Below are 21,498 nucleotides of genomic sequence, written 5' to 3'. Positions count from 1 at the left end.
ATCTTCATCAGAGGTCAGTGTTATGTTGTGGTTGGGGTGTTGGACTAGGTCTACTGAGGAGATCCAGGTTTTTTTCTTACTCAGCCATGAAGCTTGCTCAGTGACCTTGGTCCAGGCACTATCTCACAGCCTAAGCTACCTTACAGGGTTGTCAGGAGGATAAAACGAAGGCAGGGGCAGTGGTGTAGCATGGGGGATGCAGGGGGGGTCGGCCGCACCGGGCGCAACATCTGGGGGTTAGGGGGCGCAAATCCACGGGTTAGGGGGCGCAAATTACTTGCCTTGCCCCGGGTGCTGACAACCCACGCTACGCCACTGGGCAGGGGCATGCACAACACCAGGTGTAGCTGGTTTATAAAAGCAAAACAGGCAGCAACCCATCAACAGCAGTCAGCTTCTTGCCCCCAGCAGTCCCCAGTTTCCTCCTTAGTGGCATAGCCTGAGCCCACTCCCCTTCTCTTCTCCTACATTATTATCACTCACTCTCTGCCTGTCTTCCTGCTTGGAGTTGGCATTGTTGCGACTTGTCTCCCCATAACTCTTCAGAAGGAAAGAGAGAAAGAGAGCAAGCAACTTTTTTCAAGCATTTCCCCAAAGAAAAAGGTGTGTTCAGGCAAGGTGACAGGACCCACGGGTCCTCCAGACAGCCTTCTTTCCTTGGCGTTACAAACACCTAGCCAACCAGGACACAGTTATTTGCTGCAGTTTGCATAAATTGATTCATTCCAGCCAACCCCCACAACCAATCCACTGCAAGCCTACATGATAATCGCCTCAACTGGTGTCCCTGGTCCAATCAGAATTCATTCAGGATGCTTTCAACCAATTACATTGCTGCTGCTGCTGCTGCTGCTGCTGCTGCAGTAATTCTGTTCTGAGAGAGAGGAGTTTACACACCTCATCAGAGATTGGGCAGGATGTAGCAAGAAGGTTGTGCTGCTTTGGTTGAATGACAGTATTGTTGGGTTGCTATGCTGTGCTGAGAGAAAAGACCTTCCTTTCTTGCAATGCAGTGCAGAAAAGCTCTTCCCTACCTCTGGGATTCTCTATTTCTGCCCACTTCCTGACCCTAGAGTTGCTCTTTTTCTCCCCAACCCCTTGCCACTAGATAAACTCTGTTTCTTTGTGTGTCGAGTTTATCTCCACTTGCTGTTAGCTGCCCTGTGTTTTGCCTCACCAGCTGTAGTGTTCAGCTGCTGCCACTGTGACAGTCTTAATTTCTCGGAGAAAAGAAGGGCTATAAATATATATAATAAGTAAATATTTGGAAGCAAGTTTTCATATTGAACTGTGGGGCTTGCTGCATGTGGAATTGGGCAAATCAGGAAGCGTGTGAAAGCATAAGGGGAGGAGATATGGGCTCCTGTTATATTTATTAGAATGGTCACATTTGAAAGGGGAATTTGAATGCGTAGCATGAAATCTAGTAAGTAGCACTTTTTAAACTTAGCATTTGGTCTCACTGTCCTAAGATAAATATATGTTTTGTAAGGAAGAAGTTTTATTTTGCCACGGAAAATATGCTACATGACAAATACTTAAAAATAAATAAAAATAATGCACAATTAGGTTGGCAAGCCCAATAAATAGAGGAAATGAATGCTTTGCCTATCAAACCATCCCACCAAATGTTAGGAAATTAATATTGGCAGGCATAAAAACGAACACTCAGATGCTGATTTGCACATGAGAAACTGTAAATGCAGCACTTCTCAAAACGTAGCATGGAGGCAGTGTGTGTGCATGCGCCATCAGACTTCAAAGAGATCAGCAGAGAGCAAAAGACGGTCAAAACCACAGCATGACATGCAAGACATAAGCTCCCTTAAAAGGGAGCGTGCCATCTCCAAACCATTAGCAGCAAAGGGGCCCTAAAAACGAAAAAGTGGCTGGTGGAGGAAAGTAAACAAGTGGACCGAGTTAGCAGTGAAATATTAGTGGAATCAGCAATCTAGATACAGATACTGGAAACTGAAGTTGTGTAATACTGTACCCAGTATACAGATTTAAATCACATACTTCAGAGCCAGTAGCCACCACATGACACCAACTTGCAGTGCTGCAGTCCAGAGTTACTCAAGAGTTTTTGTTTTGTTTTAAATGGGATTTTTTAAAATTAAAAATAAACAAACACCAGCGAATCAGATTTGTCTTCCAAGTCTCAAGAATCCCTTTGCCTCATAAGGCTTTGTTCTATGTTGTTTGTTAGCTCAACTCCAGATAAGCTGCAAATCCTCTACACCAGGGGTCAGCAAACTTTTTCAACAGGGGGTTGGTCCACTGTCCCTTAGACCTTGTGGGGGGCTGGACTATATTTTGAAAAATAACATAAAAATGAACGAATTCCTATGCCCCACAAATAACCCAGAGATGCATTTTAAATAAAAGGACACATTCTACTCATGTAAAAACATGGTGATTCCCGGACCATCTGCGGGCCAGATTTAGAAGGCGATTTAGAGGGCTGGATCCGGCCCCTGGGCCTTAGTTTGCCTACCCATGCTGTCCACAGCAGCAGGTGAGTCTGGATGCTGCCATGCAGTTTCAGAAAAGCAAAAAAGGGGAGGGAACAGATGTCTTCACAGCCCTGTTGTTAGCCAGCTGTAGACGATACCCACACTAAATGCAGCCACTGTACCTGTGCATTCCTTTCTGGCAACTACAAAATAAATAAATAGGACCAGTATGCATGTGCTCGTCACTGGACGACATAGGTTGGGATCTTGGCTGACGAAGGTTTAAAATAGGCTTTCTTGGCCACTTTCTCATAGACAGATGAACATACCCCTGTGGCCACACATACAGATCTCTCACTGTTAACAGCACAAGAAATCCCACTCTGGTGCAGAGCTCCACTTGCCGAAGCCAGCAATGGGAGCCCTGTGTTTGCATAGGTACCGGTAAATTGCAAATAGGTTTTACAATTCAGGAAAAGATTTAATGACCTCAATTTTTTTTTCTGGAGTTCACCCACTGGGTGTAATGTGAGAAGCCCTGGTATGTTACAAATCTGATCCTCTAGTGTACTGAAGTAGTGCTGGAGATGATGCAGGCTCTGTAGGCTTCTCCAGAAGATCTGTTTACTTAATATTCACCCTGATTTGTTCACACAAAGCTTATGCAGTGGTTAGAGTATGTCAGGTTTTTATCAAGCATTTATCTTCGTTTGTTTATGGGCAGTTACTGCACATGACAATGAACATTCATCCTGCATTCATGTTAATTTGCTTGTTGGGTGCTTATATATAACTCATTCATTCCATACCGCTCAAGGCATTTCCCCATCACTTTCCAAACTGCAAAAAGCCCAGTCTTACTTTTAAAGTGGAGGTTGCCCATGTGTTCTACTTTACACAGTTAACAGTTTTTTAATAGTGCATTGCCCTGGAGGGGAAAGGAACAACTCCAAATAATGATGAATTTGTAAATAAAAGAGTAAGTGTGCAGTCCTAACTTGGCCAACTGAGAGGTAAGTCCTGTTGACTTACTCCCAGGTAAGTAGGGTTAGGATTCCAGAATTAGGCCAGTCCTCTACAGTGGTACCTCAGGTTAAGTACTTAATTCGTTCCGGAGGTCCGTTCTTAACCTGAAACTGTTGTTAACCTGGAGCACCACTTTAGCTAATGGGGCCTCCCGCTGCTGCTGTGCGATTTCTGTTCTCATCCTGAAGCAAAGTCCTAACCTAAGGTACTATTTCTGGGTTAGTGGAGTCTGTAACCTGAAGCGTTTGTAACCTGAAGCATCTGTAACCCAAGGTACCACTGTATTTGGAAGGGCTGTCAGAGGACAATCCCCTGTTTAAAGGACACCCTGGTCCAAGTCTGGCTTAAAAGATAAAGAAGGGAGAGCAGGGAGTGTGTGGATGTTGTCCACCAGTAGTTTGCACCTGAATAGCAGACTGAACACAGGTTGCCCAGGCACAGTCCTCCCTGTGATGGTGAAGTGTATTTCTGTGCAAATCTGTGCCCTCTTTTCAGGTGATGCTTGCCCACTTGTTGGCATCACATTAAGACCATCCTAGAAAGGAGTGTTGGAAGAAGGGAAGGCCAGAGAATGGAATGGGATAGGTGAAAGAACATTGGAAGAGAGACTGGTCCAAGATGGAAGGTGTATATGTAACTAGAAGCTGCAGAGATGGTGAAGGCCAAAGTTCATATGTTGTTTTGATATAACCGGTCAAAGCAGCAGTCATCAAGTCCCATTTATTTCAACAAACTGCAAGAGGACAGAGCTGGTGTATTGTGTCCAGAATTAACATAACAAAAGTACTATAATCAGATCTTTGGGATGAATCCATTTTATATTCTTTCTCCTTTGCCTTCGGGTTGCTACCCGCAAAACTCAGTTGGCCTACAATTCCAGCTATGTACAATAGGCACCTCAAAATATAAGGATGCTATTCAAGTACCTTTTCCTCAGAGTTGACTCATTGAAGAGCATATGAGACTCTTAATCTCAGGGTCATGGATTCAAGTTGGGCAAAAAGATTCCAGCATTGCAGGGGGTTGGACTTGATAAGCCTTATGGTCCCTTCCAGTTCTACAATTCTATGATTCTGTGACTAAGTACCATTAATTTCAGAGGATCTACTCAGAGTAAACATTAGTTAAATACCACCCACCGATTTACAGTGTGATAGAATGGGGAAATAATTATAATAACTCAGTTGGTAAGAATTAAATAAAAACTCTTACAGTTTAAACTAATTATTTTTCCATTGGTTTTTCTATAATTAAAAAACTAAAAAAAGAATCCACCTCAAGTGCCAGAAACAGGAGATCACAACTTCCCACTGACAAACAACTTCACGTTAACTATGTTCCTATCTCTCTCTCTGCATGGTAAATTATCCTCTAGAGGAAAGGGAAAAAAGGAGGGGTTATGATAGTAACGGAACAGTAATTATAATTTTATGCTGTAATTTAGTATATGAGCTAAAGAAAAGCCCCATAGAAAGCTGCCTGTGCTATTGATCTGAGATGAAAAGGCATCTTCTGCTTTTGTTTACACTGGCGGAAAACAATAGGACTGAGCTTCATGTTGGCTAGAAGAAAATTGGACCAAAAAAAATGGAGTCTGCAGGCATTTTGTCAAATTGCAAGAAATGTTAGTGTATAGTAGAAGGCCTAACTGATCTAGCAACAAATAAAATGTTACCTTAAACATAGCATTTTGATAGGACAAGTGGGACCTGCAACCAAATGTTGCAGTATGAAGTGTTCCTCCTCAGTGTGCCAGCCAAAAAGCCATGCCCTTTCAGAATACTCTTTCTGTTCCAGCTGCCCCAGGTTGTTGGTTTTGATTGGTTTTTTTGTTTTTGTTTTTTTGCATTTCTGCAAACCATGAGGTTCCCCTGAGCGCACTATTTTTCAGTGTGCCAGCTTTGGCTACAATCCTCTTAGCACCCACTACCAGAGTTCACTATTGGAGGAAGTAACAGATGACAAGCAAGCTTGGGAAGTGGAAGTCTGGCTATAAAAGTCTGGTGTTGTATGATAGAGAGCATTATACCCCCAGTCTACAGAATGTGGGAGTGAGTCTTGGGTCCACACAGTTTACCCCACTTACTTAGTACAGTGGTACCTCGGGTTACATACACTTCAGGTATGCTAACCCATACCTCCGCTAACCCAGAAATAGTTCCTCGGGTTAAGAACTTTGCTTCAGGATGAGAACAGAAACCGGGTTCTGGCAGTGCGGCGGCAGTGGGAGGCCCCATTAGCTAAAGTGGTGCTTCAGGTTAAGAACAGTTTCAGGTTAAGAACGGACCTCCGGAACGAATTAAGTACATAACCCAAGGTACCACTGTAGAGTTAATGGCTGAGGGGAGAGTCGAGCCAATGATTCCTGATAGATAAGCTCACACTTGAGATCAAGAGCTGTATGAAACATCTGTGCTTGTGGGCGGTGCTTGCTTAAATAAAATGAGGAGGGCCATGTTCACGCCTCTCTGGAAGTCGTGCCTTCTGACTTACAAGGGGCATAGCTCAGTGGTAGAGCTACAGTGGTAGAAGGCCACAGGTTCAGCCAGTAGCGCTTCCAGTTGAAAGGATGAGGTAACAAGTAATGATAAAGATCTGGAAAGCAGCTGCCAGTAAGACAGTATTGGGCCAGAGCTACCAATAGCCACATAGAGGCCATTGCATGTATGAACTGGCCATTTAGGACTTACGGCTGAGTGTGTGAGGGCTTCATTGATTGTTTTGTTTGTTTGAGCTCATCTGAAAGCTCTGTAATGATTTCTTCACACCTATACGTTGCCACGTGTGTGTGTGTGTGTGTGTGTGCATGCATGCATGTGTATTTACATATTCACAGGGGATGTTTTCATGGCCAGAGAAAAGGTGGATGCAACCCTAAATACTGGTCTGAATTTCTCCCTCTCATTGGGCACTGCTGAAGAACTGCACAGCAAAATTCAGAAAAGTGAAAATTTCAAAGGATGGCTACATTTCAGTTCATGTAATGTTGTGGACATTGTGAATTACAGTGGTGCCTCGCAAGACGAAATTAATTCGTTCCGCAAGTCTCTTCGTCTTGCGAGTTTTTCGTCTTGCGATGCACGGTTTCCCATAGGAATGCATTGAAAATCAATTAATGCGTTCCTAGGGAAACCGCCTTCAGACCAGGTCCGGGGACAGTCTGTCCCCGGACCTCTTCTGAAGGCTGGGGGGGACAAGGGCTTTTCTTCCCACCCCCAGCATTTTAAAAAACCCCGGGACAGCGGAGGACTTCTCCGCTGTCCGGGCGATCTTAAAATGCTGGCGGCCGGCATTTTAAAATTGCCCCAGGACAGCGGAGGACTTCTTCGCTGTCCGGGGCGATTTAAAAGCCCCTGGGAAGGCAGGCAGGGGGGACAAAGACTTTCGCCCCCCGCCCGCCTTCAGAAGGTGTTCCCGCCCTGCCGCCCGGTTTCGGAGCAGCCTTCCGAAGCCGGGCGGCGGGGGCAGGTGTTCCCGCCCCCCCGTCCGGCTTGGGAGCAGCGTTCGGAAGCCGGACGGCGTGGGCAGGTGTTCCCGCCCCCCCGCCCGGCTTCGGAGCAGCGTTCGGAAGCCGGGCGGCGGCGGGAGGAGGCGTTCCCGCCCCGCCGCCTGGCTTCGGAGCATCATTCCAAAGCCCGGCGGCGGCGGGAAGAGGCGTTCCCGCCCCACCGCCCGGCTTCGGAGGAGGTCCGAGGACAGTGGGGAAGACGCCCTGCGCTTCCCCGCTGTCCCGGATATTTCCCTATGGGCTGTCGTCTTGCGAAGCAAGCCCATAGGGAAATTCGTCTTGCAAAGCGCCTCCAAAACGGAAAACCCTTTCGTCTAGCGGGTTTTCCGTCTTGCGAGGCGTTTGTCTTGCGAGGTACCACTGTACATAAGTTCACCTTAAAATGTGAAATGAATCAAATTTCTCCTCCATCCCGCCTCATGAATAATTACCTGTGGTGTAGTGTGAGGGGGCCAGGGGGGCTGTGGCCCCAGGCACAAAATTCTGATGGGGGTGCAACCAGGTGCCCCCAGGCAGACGCCAGCTTCCATGGGCATCCCCATCCTGACCTGACAAAGATGGCAGAGCAGCCTAGGCCCACGGTGAGTGGGAATGGACAGAGGGAGGTGGGCAAGGGGCGACCCCAGTGGAGCGTCAAGGGGATTTGTCCATCAAGGGCTGCATCAGCCAACCAGGCTCCCTCCTGCATCTTGCCTACCCTGGGCACAAGCAACACATGATACACCACTGATAATTATGGAACAATTTCTGAAGCCACTTTTTAACTTGAAAGAAAAACAGCAGATTCCTTTGCTTTTTGAAACTGGGCTTCATTCTAGAATCCAGCATCTGAAGGCAAAGCTAGATAGATCATTCTGTGGGTTCTTTCATAAAAGGAAAATTGCCGGACTGAACGTTACTGCTCTGTCTTAGAACTCAGAAAGCGCCTGCCATTTGCAGCCCTGTTTTCAAGAGCAGAGCACAAAGGTAAAAGTACAGAGTGAGGTAAATCCTGAAAGGTTTATAGGTTACAGGTTAAAATAACAGAGCACATAGGATAAAATGTCAGAGAATTTTGTGAAGTAAGTGTGGTGGCAAAACACAAATGAAAGCTATAGTGTCCATGGATTGATTTGTTTGTGGGAGTTTTGTTTGCAGCTCAGTGAGTTGGGAGCCAGGAAGCTAATAAAGGGAAGTAGATTCTAGCTACAATTCTCGGTTGAATATTTAACCCATGCACTCCAGTATGATATACCTAAAATCAAAGAGAGACTTGTTTTTCACCTGGATCTACCTTTCCAGTGAAAAAGAGAAAAATATGCAGTCACTATGATTAACTAGTGTCTCTCTGTGTGTCTGTAAAGAAAAAAAATCAAAAGGCAATAATCTCTAAAATCTGCATTAATGTGACAGAAACCAGTTATGCTTTATTTGATTTTTTTCCAATATTGTATTTTATTATTAGAATATGTTTCCTTTAATATAAACCACTCAACAATTATTTTGAAAAGTAGGGTATAAACAACTTCAGTCAATAAATCAGAGAATGTGGTGAGAATTTAGCTGCATGCCATTAAAGAGAAACAAATGGAAATCTAGGGGTCTTCTTCTCCTTCTGGAGATGATTACAGTGAGGGCGACATATTTTAAAATAACCTCAAGAGTGCATGGCACCCAGAAAAGATTGGGGGAGGAGGGCAGAAAATTGTAGATATAAGGGCTGCAAAGGACTTGGGCTTCCTGGAAAGAGGTGATGCAGAGAATCAAAGATATTAGCAGTACAGTGGTACCTCCGGTTGCGGACAGGATCCATTCCAGAGCTCTGGTCGGATCCGAGGTTTCCACAACCGAAGGGACCGCTTCTGCGCACATGCGCAGGGTGGTACAGCGCTTCTGCGCATGCAGCAAAAACCCAGAAATATATCGGTTTGCCGCTTACGTATCCTGAAGTTTACGTAACCGGAGGGATATGTATCTCTAAAAGGGTATAGCTGTTTTATCACAGTTCTGGTATTACATTGACACCATACAAAGGCAGCGACCATATTAGACGCATTCAAATGATGCGCCAATGCATGGGTACTTTTGGACTCAGAAGAAGGCAGAATGGGGCCAGGGTCAGATGGAACAGGCCAAGGCACATTTATACACACTCTGCTTATGAGCACAAGAGCCAGCAACCTGCGTGAAATGGTTGCTGCCTGTTTTAAAAACACATTGAAGCATCCTGGGGACTGTACTTTACCCCTCACAGGGCTATGATTCTGAGTCCTCTTAAGAAACTACATTTCTCAGGACTATTTGGGGAGGGGAGAAGATCCATGAGCTTAAAAAGTCTGGTGTGGATCAGCCCAAGGATTGCAACTGGGTTCAATATTTATTACCGTAGTGACCTCTAGACTTTGTATTACTAGAACAGGAGAGGATGCCAGTATTCCAAATAACACCTACCTACAGACTTTTTAAAAAGGAGGCAGGAGGGGGAAGAACTAGGGATAGCTCTAATGAAAATAACAATAATAACAACAACAATAATAATTAACATCACAGTCGTATGACAGAAAAGAATCTAACCAGATTATATGAAGACAATTTTTCTGACCTTATATTAGAGAAATCATAGTCAACCTCTAAGTGGTTTAGAAATGCACAGAGGTAAAAAAGGGTTTTTGGATTAATTTTATGTTGTATGTACAAGAGATTAATAGTAGGTGAGTAGTAGCAGCATTACTATCCCTTTTATTCCCAGGAGGCTACTGCATTTTGCAGGAAAGTTTCTCTTTTAATTCCCAAAAATACCTGAAGCCTGCTCCCCAGTAAATTGGAGGAAAGCTGTTAGTATGCCTGTTCCTATTTTGTAGAACAGCATCCTAGCTAAGACATACAGGAGTGCCCACCATTTGCACTTTTCAGGAAAAACTGAATACATTCTTGTTGCGACAAGCTTTTCCAGTTGTCTGAAAAGGTTCGTTTCTTAGACTTTAAAACAATACACAATAAACACTTACCTTTAGTCGTTTTTGTACTGGTTTTAAAACTACCAGTAGCAATTTTTGTGGTATTTTTGTACATCATCTTGAGATGTATAAGATGATTCATAAATTAATAAAATAAAAGTATAATAATAAAATTATACCCCACCATTGTTCAAAACTACATTGGGTAGCTTACTTAATGATATGTTAATAACTTGCTTGCTGCGTCCGCTGTTGACAGTATTGCTTTGTTTAAAAAAAAGTAAAATTATAAATAAAAAGGGAGAAATGCAATATCCTCAGTGATAATAGATAGATAGCACAATTAATTTGCCTTTATATAGGATCTGGAGGAAAAGGGTAGTCACTAATTCTTATTTTAATAAAGTTTATAGAGGTGTGAAGAAACTGAGATCTTTTGCGATAATCCAAATATCTATTCTGGAAATTGATAAGTGTCTTCCACTTACAGGATAGGCCCAAGGTGCTTTGCTTTCTGAGGCAAATTAAATTTTTGCCATCATCTCCATTTCGTGGCTTATCATATGCTGAGCAGTATAAGAACCAATCATTAAACGGTCGAGGGTTGACTGGGATATCATGTCCCCATTTTCATGTTTAATGCCTGTCACTGTTTTGTCACCTTTCCCATGATTGCAGTGTTTATGCCACAGAGTGGCCTTCAATGCTGACAACCAACTTATCTAGAAGTAAACATAAGAAAGCCTGGACACTGGAGAAAGCTCCTAAACTTTACCATGTGTTATAAAGTATGGTGATGGGGAAAACACACCCACCCATTTTCATTCATTTGGATGAACGAGCACTAGGGAAATTGTGATAATAAAATAAAAATCTGATGACTTGATATGTTGGTTGCTTGCACTGGGATTTTCTTCCCTGACATTGCAAGTGTTATGATTCGGGGTTCTAGCAGACCACCCGTATTTTGTGGGGAAAGAATCGTCTGAATGCAACAAATCTCCCTTTCTTTTATAAGGGACATTTGCAAATAAATGTTTAGTGGAAAGGTGCATAAATAGCACACAAGCTGATCAGAATGAATGTTCATTGTTGTGAAACCACCCTGCACACAAATCAGAATGAATGCGCAATAAAGACTGAATATTGTCTAACCTGCATATAAACATTGGGCAAGCAAATCAGGTTGACTGTTTGGTAAAAAGGTCCTCTGGAAGAGCTCTGGGTAAATAAGCTGCTAAATTGCCTTGGTGCAGTTTCTGAATTAGTGTAGGCCGTGGGTTTACTCCAAGGCATCTACATAGCCATAGCAAGTAACCCTGGGATTTTGGCATTCCTGATGCTCTCTGTTTGCCTTTATGACCAGACATGCCTATGTAAATAATTTCTTTTCATTTTTAATTCTTGCCAAGTTTGTGGTTTAAGCGCCGAAGCATTCTGCATTTTCCACAATATTCTATTTTATTTGGAACATCCATCACCTTCTACCTTGCTGCTGTTTCTGTACTGGCCAGTAATTAAGTGGTTCTTGCAGGGGATGCGATTTTAGAGTGTGGAAGAAGAATGCAACCATATTGTTAACTACATTCTAGTTTAGCTCAATCTCTGTGCTGAACACACTTTAAAGGCACCTGTTCCTTGCTTATAAAGGAGAAATACGCATCTCTGTATAGTAGCCAGCCCATCTCTTTCACTCAGAGACTGCAGTGTTTGGGACACTTTATTGTGTCCAGGATTGCTGCTTGTTTGCTTTGTAAGATAACAGATGGCAATGAGACCCTGCTTCTGCAACTTTGTCATTTCATCTACCTGCTTTTATTTGTGTGTGTGTGTGTGTGTGTGTGTGTGTGTGTGTGTGTGTGTGTGTGTCTGTTTCTTGCTCATCCTAGAGCAGAGCTAGCCCAGTGGTACCTTCTAGATCAGTGTTTCCCAACCCTTTTCTGACCATGCCCCCCTTCTGACCTTGTTTCCTTCCTGTGCACACCCATGGATGAAGCCAAGTGGGGACTGGGGACAAATAAGAAAAAATCAATACAAATCTGAGGTTCTGGCTCCCATAACAAAAGCCTGTCCCCCTAACAAAAATCCTGGATACGCCCATGCCCCCCCCCATCCTACTGGTAGAAAGGCAGCTATTTAAATGTTTTGTTTGTAAATAGAACATGTCTTACATATACATAATTTTTATAACTTATACAAAATACAATTACATAAAATGATAGTAACATAGTGAAATATTGTTGAAGCAGAAAAACTGAATCATGGAGCTGGAAGGGACCCCTAGGGTCATGTTTCTAGTGCAACTCCTGAAATGTAGGAAATTCAGCTAAAGCCTCCATGAGATATGGCCACTCAACCTCTGAATCCCCATTCCACAAATGGGGAGCCACTGCAGAAAAGGCCCATTCATGTGTGTGACCCTCTGGACCTCTCGTAGAAGAGAGGTCCTCTCGTAGAAGTGAGGTCCACACAAAGAAGGGCCTCAGAGGGTGATCTGTTGGCCTTGCTACTGACCCCAGGCTCTGCTATTGATTTATGACTGCTTTTCAGCTGCAAAGGTGCCTGCTAGATTCAGAACCCAGCCATTAAGGTGAAAACCCTTTACACTTATGTGAAATACTAATCCCACCCATCACACACACACCCCTCCCTGCCTCTCTCCCCAGCACCCTTACCTTGAGCTCCTCATCTCAGATAATTATGCTGCAGATGAATCATTTTTTAATGTTTGGTTTAATACACACAGATTCTTTAAACAATAAAAAAAATCAGCAAAACATCATCACGATCTGGAAATCTCTTTTTTAACATAGAAAATGGTTTCCTTAATGGCACAGGGGGAGAACACGACAGCAAGCTTGACAACATAATTAGAAGATTGTTATGGGGAAAGGGAAAAGCATTCTTTATACAGCTCTTACTACTTTCAATAAGATTATTCTCCCTGAATAGCTAATCAGCTTTTCTAGCTTCCCAAATCCATGCGCTTTAAGCTGCTCTCACAGTTCTTCTTAGTTACTAAATGGCTAACAGTGACACCTCCAAAAGGGAAATTTAAAGTGTTAACCAAATGTGAGCAAACAGCATGATGGAGACTGCAGATAAAAGAGATTTTTGGCAGATTAGCAGCAATTTAAGAAGATCACACTGTTACACCTAGGTTGACAAGAGCTGACAGGGTTTGCTGATCTCTGCTCCTATCTCCAATTTGAGTGTCATGTTTCAACAGAAATGAGAGGAATACCAAAAAAATAAAAAATAAAATAAAACGGGGGGTGGGGGAGTGGGGATCTTTTCAGAACAGAACATTGGCTTCACAGCAAGTGTTTATGGCAGCTGAAACAAAAAGGAGCTAAAGAAGGAGATGAAAGGATTAAAACAAAACGTGTTTGTCATTATGTGCCCAGTTTATTCTCCTAATGCAACGGGTCCTTATTTTGCATTGGAAAGGCCCTTCCACTCCACCCCCTCTTTTTACTTAGCCTGGCAAAAGATAAATAAAAATGCGACACAATGGAAAGGGTGGGGAAAGACAGGTAAGACTTAGCACACACGGATTCTGCATTATGAACATTGCAGCAATTACTACATGGAGCAAGGCAGGGATGCTACTTCAACTCTACATGAGGCATTACCAAATACTGTTGTTGAATCACCCTGAGTAGCCACAAAGTACTTGGGTGCCCTCTTAAATTTTAATCCTTCAGAGATGGAGGCAGAAAATCCTACAAGTTCCTTTACTTGGGGAAAATTAATAATACATGAATTAACTCACAATTTGCTGTTCTTTTGTGACACCCAGATCAGTTGCCCAAAGCAGCCATCTCTCTCTACCTCAGCTTTTTTCAATCTTGGGTTCCCAGATGTTCCTGGACTGCAAATCCCATCATCCATAGTCAGCAGGGTCAGCAGTCAGGGATGATGGGATTGGTAGTCCAACATCTGGGAATTCAAGTTTGAGAAAGCTGCTGGTAACTTGAAAGTCATGCTCCTAGACAGGGATGGAAGGACTTGTCTATTTCAATTCTCTTAGTTTCTTGTTTTTCCAGACTTAAATTCAATTAATCACATTTTGCATCAATTTATTGTGTTTCTTTTAAAGAAAAATCCTTACGAAAATTCAGCAGCATTGTAGTGCAAATTTCTCATAATAAACACATGTTTACATACAATTTTGTACACATTTTTGCAAACAATCCCCCCGATAAATAATGTATTTGTGCATGTTATCTTGATGCACACTTTCACCTAAAACATGCATTTTTGTAAGCATTGATTAGTTAGAGAAATGCACCACAAAATTTGGATGAGTGTGAATTTCAAAAGATAGTTGTGTCTTGGTCTGCATATGGTTTTGGAAAGTGCAAATCTGATAGATTCTGCCTGAAATCTGTACCAAATTGAAATTTTCCTCCATACCTACTCTTGGAAGAATTCAAGATTAAATTGCAAAAAGTACCTTATGTTTCAAAAAAATTATTTTATCCCTTATTTCTTTAATACCCTAGTAGTCATCACAACTCATACAGCGACGTCACAAGGGATTTAGGAGTTCTGCATGCATCCTTAGTACATAAACCAATTTCACTGAATCATTAAAACACAAAATCGTAAGAGACTGAAGGGACCACGAGGCTCACCTAGTTCAAACCCCTGCAATGCACGAGTCTTTTGCCCAACGTGGGACTCGAAACTAGAGCCCTGAGATTAAAAGTCTCATACTCTACTTACTAGTATGAGCATGGCCAATAGTCAGGGATAGTGGCAGGGGTGCCAACCTGAATAAAATATTGGGGGTATCAGGTAAGCCCTACCCCGTATACTTGATCACAAGACGTGACGCACCCACCGACCATTTTAATGGCAAGTGCCATCAACTTTGGGCCCCGGCCCCCTCAAATATTCTACTGGGGAGGCCCAAAGGGACCTTAGCCCCTAGGAGTTGGCTCTTGTGGTGATAACTGTGGCCCAACAACACCTGGAAGTGTGGAACAGTTTATTTATATACAATTTTTTGGCCCACGGGCCCCAAAGTGGTGAAAGCACCTCATTGGCTGCCCTTGTTCTAGAGGAATGGTCTGAACCTATGGTTTGGAACACCAGGATGGAGGCTCCACCCTCCACTCTCTAAACGGTACCTCCTTGTACTAATAAAAGAGATTGTGCCATCCATTTCATTTCTGCAGGTCATGGCAGAATAGCTTCCGCTAAGTAAATTGCATCCAAGTATCTACTTATTCACAACAATAATAATGTGAAATAATTTTAAACCTTGTTAACAGCACCAACAAGACCCCGACAGTATAAAAATTATCTGTACCGTGTGTAAGCATCCCCATATGTCTTTCCAGTGCCTGTTGATTATATTCCTCTTTCAACAAACCTTTTAAGCTGAAATCTTTCCCAGTCTGCATCTGCACTGGATTTCTTTTTTAAAGATGTGTTTATTGCTTTATCACTTGTTGTTTGCCATCCTGGGCTCCTTTGGAAGGAAGGGTGGGATATAAATTAAATAATAAATGAAGTAAACATGTTTTAACTGTTTCAGTTTACTTTCCACCGGCTTGCGATTTCATAGGTTCTTCTATGTGTACAGTGCTAATGTCATGTAAAACAGGCACTTCTTTGGTGAGACAGCCAATACCTAGATAGAAGACAGGTTGAGAGGTCAGATCAAGAGCTTCTACGTTCCTATACAGCTCAGAAATCTCAGGTTTAGACTCCAGCCCAGTCATCAGATGCAGAGCCAAACCCTTCTGCAACCGAAAAGTCTCTGCAAAAGGGTTTGCCGCTATTTTTCCTTTTCATTCTTTTAGCATCTCAGTAAATCCAGCAGAGACATTACTGTTCCTCATGATGCGAGCATACAATGTGAAATGTAGTCATGCAGTTTAAATGGGGAATTAATCAGCATTCAGAGCTCTAGGAGATTGACAGGGAGCTGGCTCTGTCAGTCATCTGCAGCAGGACTCTAAGGCCTAATTTTCCTAAGTGAAAATGTGCTTTCAAAATTGCAATGCAATTTTCAAAAATGGGAGCTGAATATTTAAATACTCATTCTTTTCAACATGACTGTTTGCTGTCCAGCTGCTGCTTATGTCTATGTCTGTGTCTATTGGGATATGGGATTTAAAAAATAATAATAATGGGGGGGGGATGCATTCTGCATTGCAGTTTACACCAGTGACCCCAAGGCAATGCCCAAGTCAATTGCAGTTTCAAGCTTTCCAAGTCTTAAGATGATATTGCAAGGTTTTAATAAAATAAAATAAAATAAATAAAATAAAATGGGTATTTCTTTATGCTGCTCCTTTGCTTTCTCCCATAAAAATGAATAGCTATCATTTATTACTATGGGGGAGGGGGATAAGGAATGCAATGAGACTAACCTATTCTCCATTCCTGTTGTTGGTGGCCCAACACTCACAGGGATCTTGCAGCGGGGTGTGCCAATGTTTCTTTCAGCAGAACACTGCACTCCTCAAGAGCTCCCTACAATACAGAGGCCCTCCCGCCACACTCCTCTGTCCATCATAATGACAGCTCTAATATAATAATGGACAATGCATGTAAAAAAGGGAGGGCACTGTATGGAGTGTAATATAATAAGGAATGTGACACAGTGGAAACAAAGACATACACAGAACATTACACGATCAGACACTTACTTCCTATTCTTGCTGCAGTTGGAGTTCACCCCAGCTGCCTCACCAGGCTAGTTGCAGCAACTTCCTCTACAAGTTGCTGTGACAGAGATATGTCTATTATTCACGCCAACTGGCATTTTACCAAGTGTCCAAGGTACGTCTCAAGTTTTGCCAACTTGAAAAAGCCATCAGGGACCTCTCGAAGCATTTCGACTGTTTCATTTCTATAAATGAACCATTTCCAGGACACGCACAGAATAGACAGAAATCGCATCTACATAAGATTACAAGTTGAAGGTGCCTATTTCGTTCTGCAAAAAAGCCTCCAATTTACTATAAAAAGGGTTATCCTGATTTTTACAAGGCAGTTATAATATAGTTTCCGTAGTTCTCACTGGCATGGTCAGTCTGTGTCTGGGGTGTACAACTTCAGACAGTAGGCAGAGGACTCACATAACTGAATGCCCCTCATTAAAACAACAACGACAACAACCCCAGAAGTCCAAGAGAATGGTTCAAGCTCTGAAATACTTGTTTTCTGTGTGGAGAGAATTGTGCAGAATAGCAGAAGACTCGTCAGCTATGTGAGCACCAAGCACTCTGGACTGGTGAACACAGATTTACCGATTCAGAAGACTTTCTTTTACTTATAAAGTTTCAATATATTAATATATTTCAGGGACACTGCACGGTATCCAACTAAACAGCTTGGCTAGTGCAAGAAATTTTAACTGCACAATGGTATGTCCCAACCATTTCTTCTCCCTGTGTGCCCCCTCCCCGGTGCCCTCTGTAAGTTTACTCTGGAGGGTTGGGGGAACCCCTGGAGGAGATTTAGGGGTCACACAAGGAGAGGGCAAGGAAGTTCCATTGCACAGCTGAGACTGCTTGCAGTAGCAGAACTATTTAGGTGGATGGCTGCAATCCTATATCCGCTTGCCTGGGAGAACTGAACTTAGTGGCACTTGCTTCTGGGTAAAGACATACAGGATTGCATGGTAAGTCCCACAATTTATTCAACTATCTCTAAAAAGGTCAGGGTGCATAAGGTCTTCTCGGTGCCTCCATTCATCTTAGCTGCAAATAGGCCCTTTATACATTGGGGAAGTCCCATTATTACATTGCATATAATATGCCATTTTAAAAAGTGGGCCTTTCCTTGGCTTAATAGATAGTTATTTGTTTCATGGTTTCATTGTATTCCATCCAGCTTCATCAACAGCAACTAAAGAGTCATAATAAGTACAGAAATATGGTGACAGATTCTTAGCCAGATTATTAGCCAAGCGAAGACGGTGCTCAGAATAAATGTATTAACTAGGCACATGCACTTTAATTTGTATTGTATTTTTTTTTTTTAAAAAATAATCCGTTTATGAATTGCATTAGTGAATCTTGTAATAAAAATATTTTAATGAACTCATGGCATCATATGACCCTGTAAAATTATGTCAGCCCAATACCTGAAGAGGTGTTATTAGACATTGTTCTTATTAGTGTAATTATAATACTGATTTAAAGGAGCTGAAAATTGGGGCATAAAGGTTGTTATAAGAGATAGGTAGAGTGAGTATGTGTATACTTTGCTAATATCCTTCTCTTGATGTGGCATAATGAGTTCCTAGGCAGAACTGTAGCACTCTGCAGGGTAAAGGTTGCATGAATTAAGCATGCAGAAATCAGTTCTACGTTCTCCCAGTGTGTTTGTAAATGCACGAGACATAAACATCTGGGAAGGTGGATAATCTACATGAGGCCTGACATTTGCATCATGGTTACCAGCGAGTAAATTACATCTTCTGTATTTTCCTGGAATAAATAACTTGTAACGGTACAATTATCAATATGATATCTTCACTGTTTAGATGAGGTCTCATGTTGCACCAACACTCTGATAGGCTTAGGTTCATGGTTCCCAGTTCCCACAACAGGGTACAACCCCACATCCTGGCACCAGAGCAGAGCCAGAGACCCCATTTCAACCACAGTGCTGGCCTATCACCAGCCATTATACAGCATCTTAGCAGCCTTTTCAATTTACAACAGCCACAATGGTCAATATACTATGGGGTTTTCATACCATTTCCATTTCCAAATCATATGACTAGAAAGACCTATAACTTGGAGAAAACAAGAAAACAATCAACCTCAACTCTAGGGTCATTGAGTGGAGTTAGGAGCGTCAGAACAAAAGGTACCTGTTCTTCCTCCAATAAAAGGAGATGGTCCAATCTTGCTCCCCATTGATATCAGTTCCCAAGCTGCCTCTAAGGCTTCTCCTGACCCATTTTCAAGTCTGAGGATCTTGGGTAAATCAGCATCAGTTGGTCAATGGCCTCAACTACTTTATACCTGTTACAGAATAAAGTAACAGGCATGCTTTCAGTCGGGATTTTGCATTTCATTCCAGGCTAATTTCCTGGCTTTCTCCTTGCCTTTGGGCCTCCCTTGCCTTGAGGTCTCCCATATTTTCAACCCATATCTGGGCACTCTAAGGCCATTCTAAGGCTGCAGCTGCATCCACTCATGCTTCCTCACCATCACTGATTGACTCTCCTGGTCACACTTTGAATCAGCGTAAGAGGAAGAAGCAGTACTTCCTAGTGGCATTATATCTGGGCGGTGCTGCCCTTAGCCTTCCGTGTTGGCACAACTGAGATGTCACTTAGAGTGCAGCAGCCCAACAGACCCCTACACTATAGAATACAGTGGTGCCTCGCAAGACGAAAAGAATCCGTTCTGTGATTCTCTTCGTCTAGCGGTTTTTTTTTCTTGCGAAGCAAGCCCATTGAAGGATTAGTGGATTAGCGCTATTAGCGCTATTAACGGCTTATCTGCTGATCGGATCAGCTGATAAGCGGCTTAGCGGCTTAGAAAAAGGGGGGGAAGAAAAAAAAACCAGCAGGAACTCGCAAGACATTGTCGTCTTGCGAAGCAAGCCCATAGGAAATTTGTTTTGCGAAGCACCTCCAAAACGGAAAACTCTTTCGTCTAGCGAGTTTTCCGTCTTGCGAGGCATTCGTCTTGCAGGGCACCACTGTACTGGAAATGCAAAGGTTATTTCAGATGATGCACTACTCTTTGGAAGCATGGACATATAGGTCATATTTGCCAACCACAGCTACTAAGTGGCGTCCAGAAAATTTGATGCTGCATTCACACTGCAGTTTATTCCATTTTCTAAACATTTCTCCAACTGTTACTTTCTGCATTATACGTAGTTGAGCTTTCACAAGACTTAAAAGCCACTTCTACGGTAGAATATACTGCAGCTTTAGTGCTCATTTCTGTGTTTTTTGCAAATAGATTTTTTTCTGGAAGCAAAATGTTAGGGAAACATCAGGGAAATGAAATAAACTGGTGTGAAAATGCAGTATAAATTAAAAGTATTATTGACAGTTTATTGAACAGGCTTATGACAGAGTTTAAGCCCACAAAGGGGCTGTTATGGAAGGCACTAAATGCAATTGCTGGATCATAAAAGAAGCAGATAAAATGCAATTATATAATTTTCATATGCTTCCCTTCCAGGCTGATGAGTGTCCTATTGCTAACTGGTCATGGGAAGTGGTGGAACTGCTGTGGAAAGAAGACTTCTTTGGTACAAAAGATTATGAAATGAATCACACACTCACAGGCCAGGTAAGTAGGTCTGTTATTTGTAGGAAAAGAAGAGTGTCACCACCACCACCCCAAAAAATAAATTCAGTTGGGCTTTCAGATCAGATGTGTTATATAGCATGCAAAGGTTTGTCCTGCAAAGTCATTAAATTAGCCTGTAGATACAACTTACATAAATGTGTAAGCAAGCAGAGGTTGCCACACCAATAAATAAGCAGTGGCGTAGCTAGGTGCCCTGGCACCCGGAGCGGCACACATGCCGTGCCCCTGGGGGCAGGGCGATCTGCCCATAGGCAGGGCCAATCCACCCAAGGGGCAGGGTGATCCACCCATGGGGCCGATTGGCGCAGCTGCACAATCCTCTCCGGCGGTTGATCTCGGCACAGGGGCACCAAATGTCACCCCCCTTCAGGCTGAAGAGGGGTGACATTACCCCACCCCGTGACTCCCAAGCCTACAGCGAGCTGGGGGAAGGGGGAGAGCTGCAGCAGCTGCTTTGCCGCTCACCGGGCTTGGGGGAGTCGCGGGTGGGGGGCCGTGCCGAATGTCACCCCCTTCATGATGACACCTGGTGTGGACCGCACCCCCGTTGCCAAGCCCCTGTAAATAAGGTTTAAGGGTTAGTTGTAAAAAGTGCTAAGAACAAAATGGATCAGGCCAAAGACCCACCTAGTTCAAGTTCTCATAGTAGCCAATCAGATGATTGTGAGACCAGGGGTGCCAACTTAAATAAAATATGGAGGGGCCTAGGTAAGCCTTGCCCCACATAAGCAATTATATAACACGGTGCACGCACACTATTTGAAGGGGGCAGCCCCCTCAAATATTTTTGGGGGGGCAAAGACCCCTTAACCCCTAGGAGTTGGCTCCCATGTGTAGGACGCTGAGGAGAATAATAATAATAATAATAATAATAATAATAATAATAATAATAATAATAATTTATTATTTATAACCCGCCTATCTGGCTGGGTTTCCCCAGCCACTCTGGGCGGCTTCCAACAAAGATGAAAAATACACTAAAATGTCACATATTAAAAACTTCCCTGAACAGGGCTGCCTTCAGATGTCTTCTAAAAGCTTGGTAGTTATTTTTCTCTTTGACATTTGATGGGAGGGCGTTCCACAGGGCGGGTGCCACTACCGAGAAGGCCCTCTGCCTGGTTCCCTGTAACTTAGCTTCTCGCAGCGAGGGAACCACCAGAAGGCCCTCAGTGCTGGACCTCAGCATCCGGGCAGAACGATGGGGGTGGAGACGCTCCTTCAGGTGTACTGGGCCGAGGCCGTTTAGGGCTTTAAAGGTC

General features: G+C 43.2%; 1 long non-coding RNA gene across 1 annotated transcript in view; it reads left to right on the top strand.

Annotated features, from left to right (window-relative positions):
- Positions 1-21,498, top strand: part of LOC308589443 — a 344,225-nt gene that overhangs the window by 288,359 nt on the left and 34,368 nt on the right. The window contains exon 4 of the long non-coding RNA XR_014009249.1: positions 20,105-20,215. This is a non-coding gene — a long non-coding RNA (uncharacterized lncRNA). The remainder of the gene's footprint in view (positions 1-20,104; positions 20,216-21,498) is intronic.

The sequence above is a fragment of the Podarcis bocagei genome (genome assembly GCF_964188305.1).
Source record: "Podarcis bocagei genome assembly, chromosome: 6".
In the NCBI taxonomy this organism is placed as follows: Eukaryota; Metazoa; Chordata; class Lepidosauria; order Squamata; family Lacertidae; genus Podarcis; species Podarcis bocagei.
The sequence above is the reverse complement of the archived record's forward strand: the minus strand, read 5'-3'. Positions and strand labels throughout refer to the sequence as shown.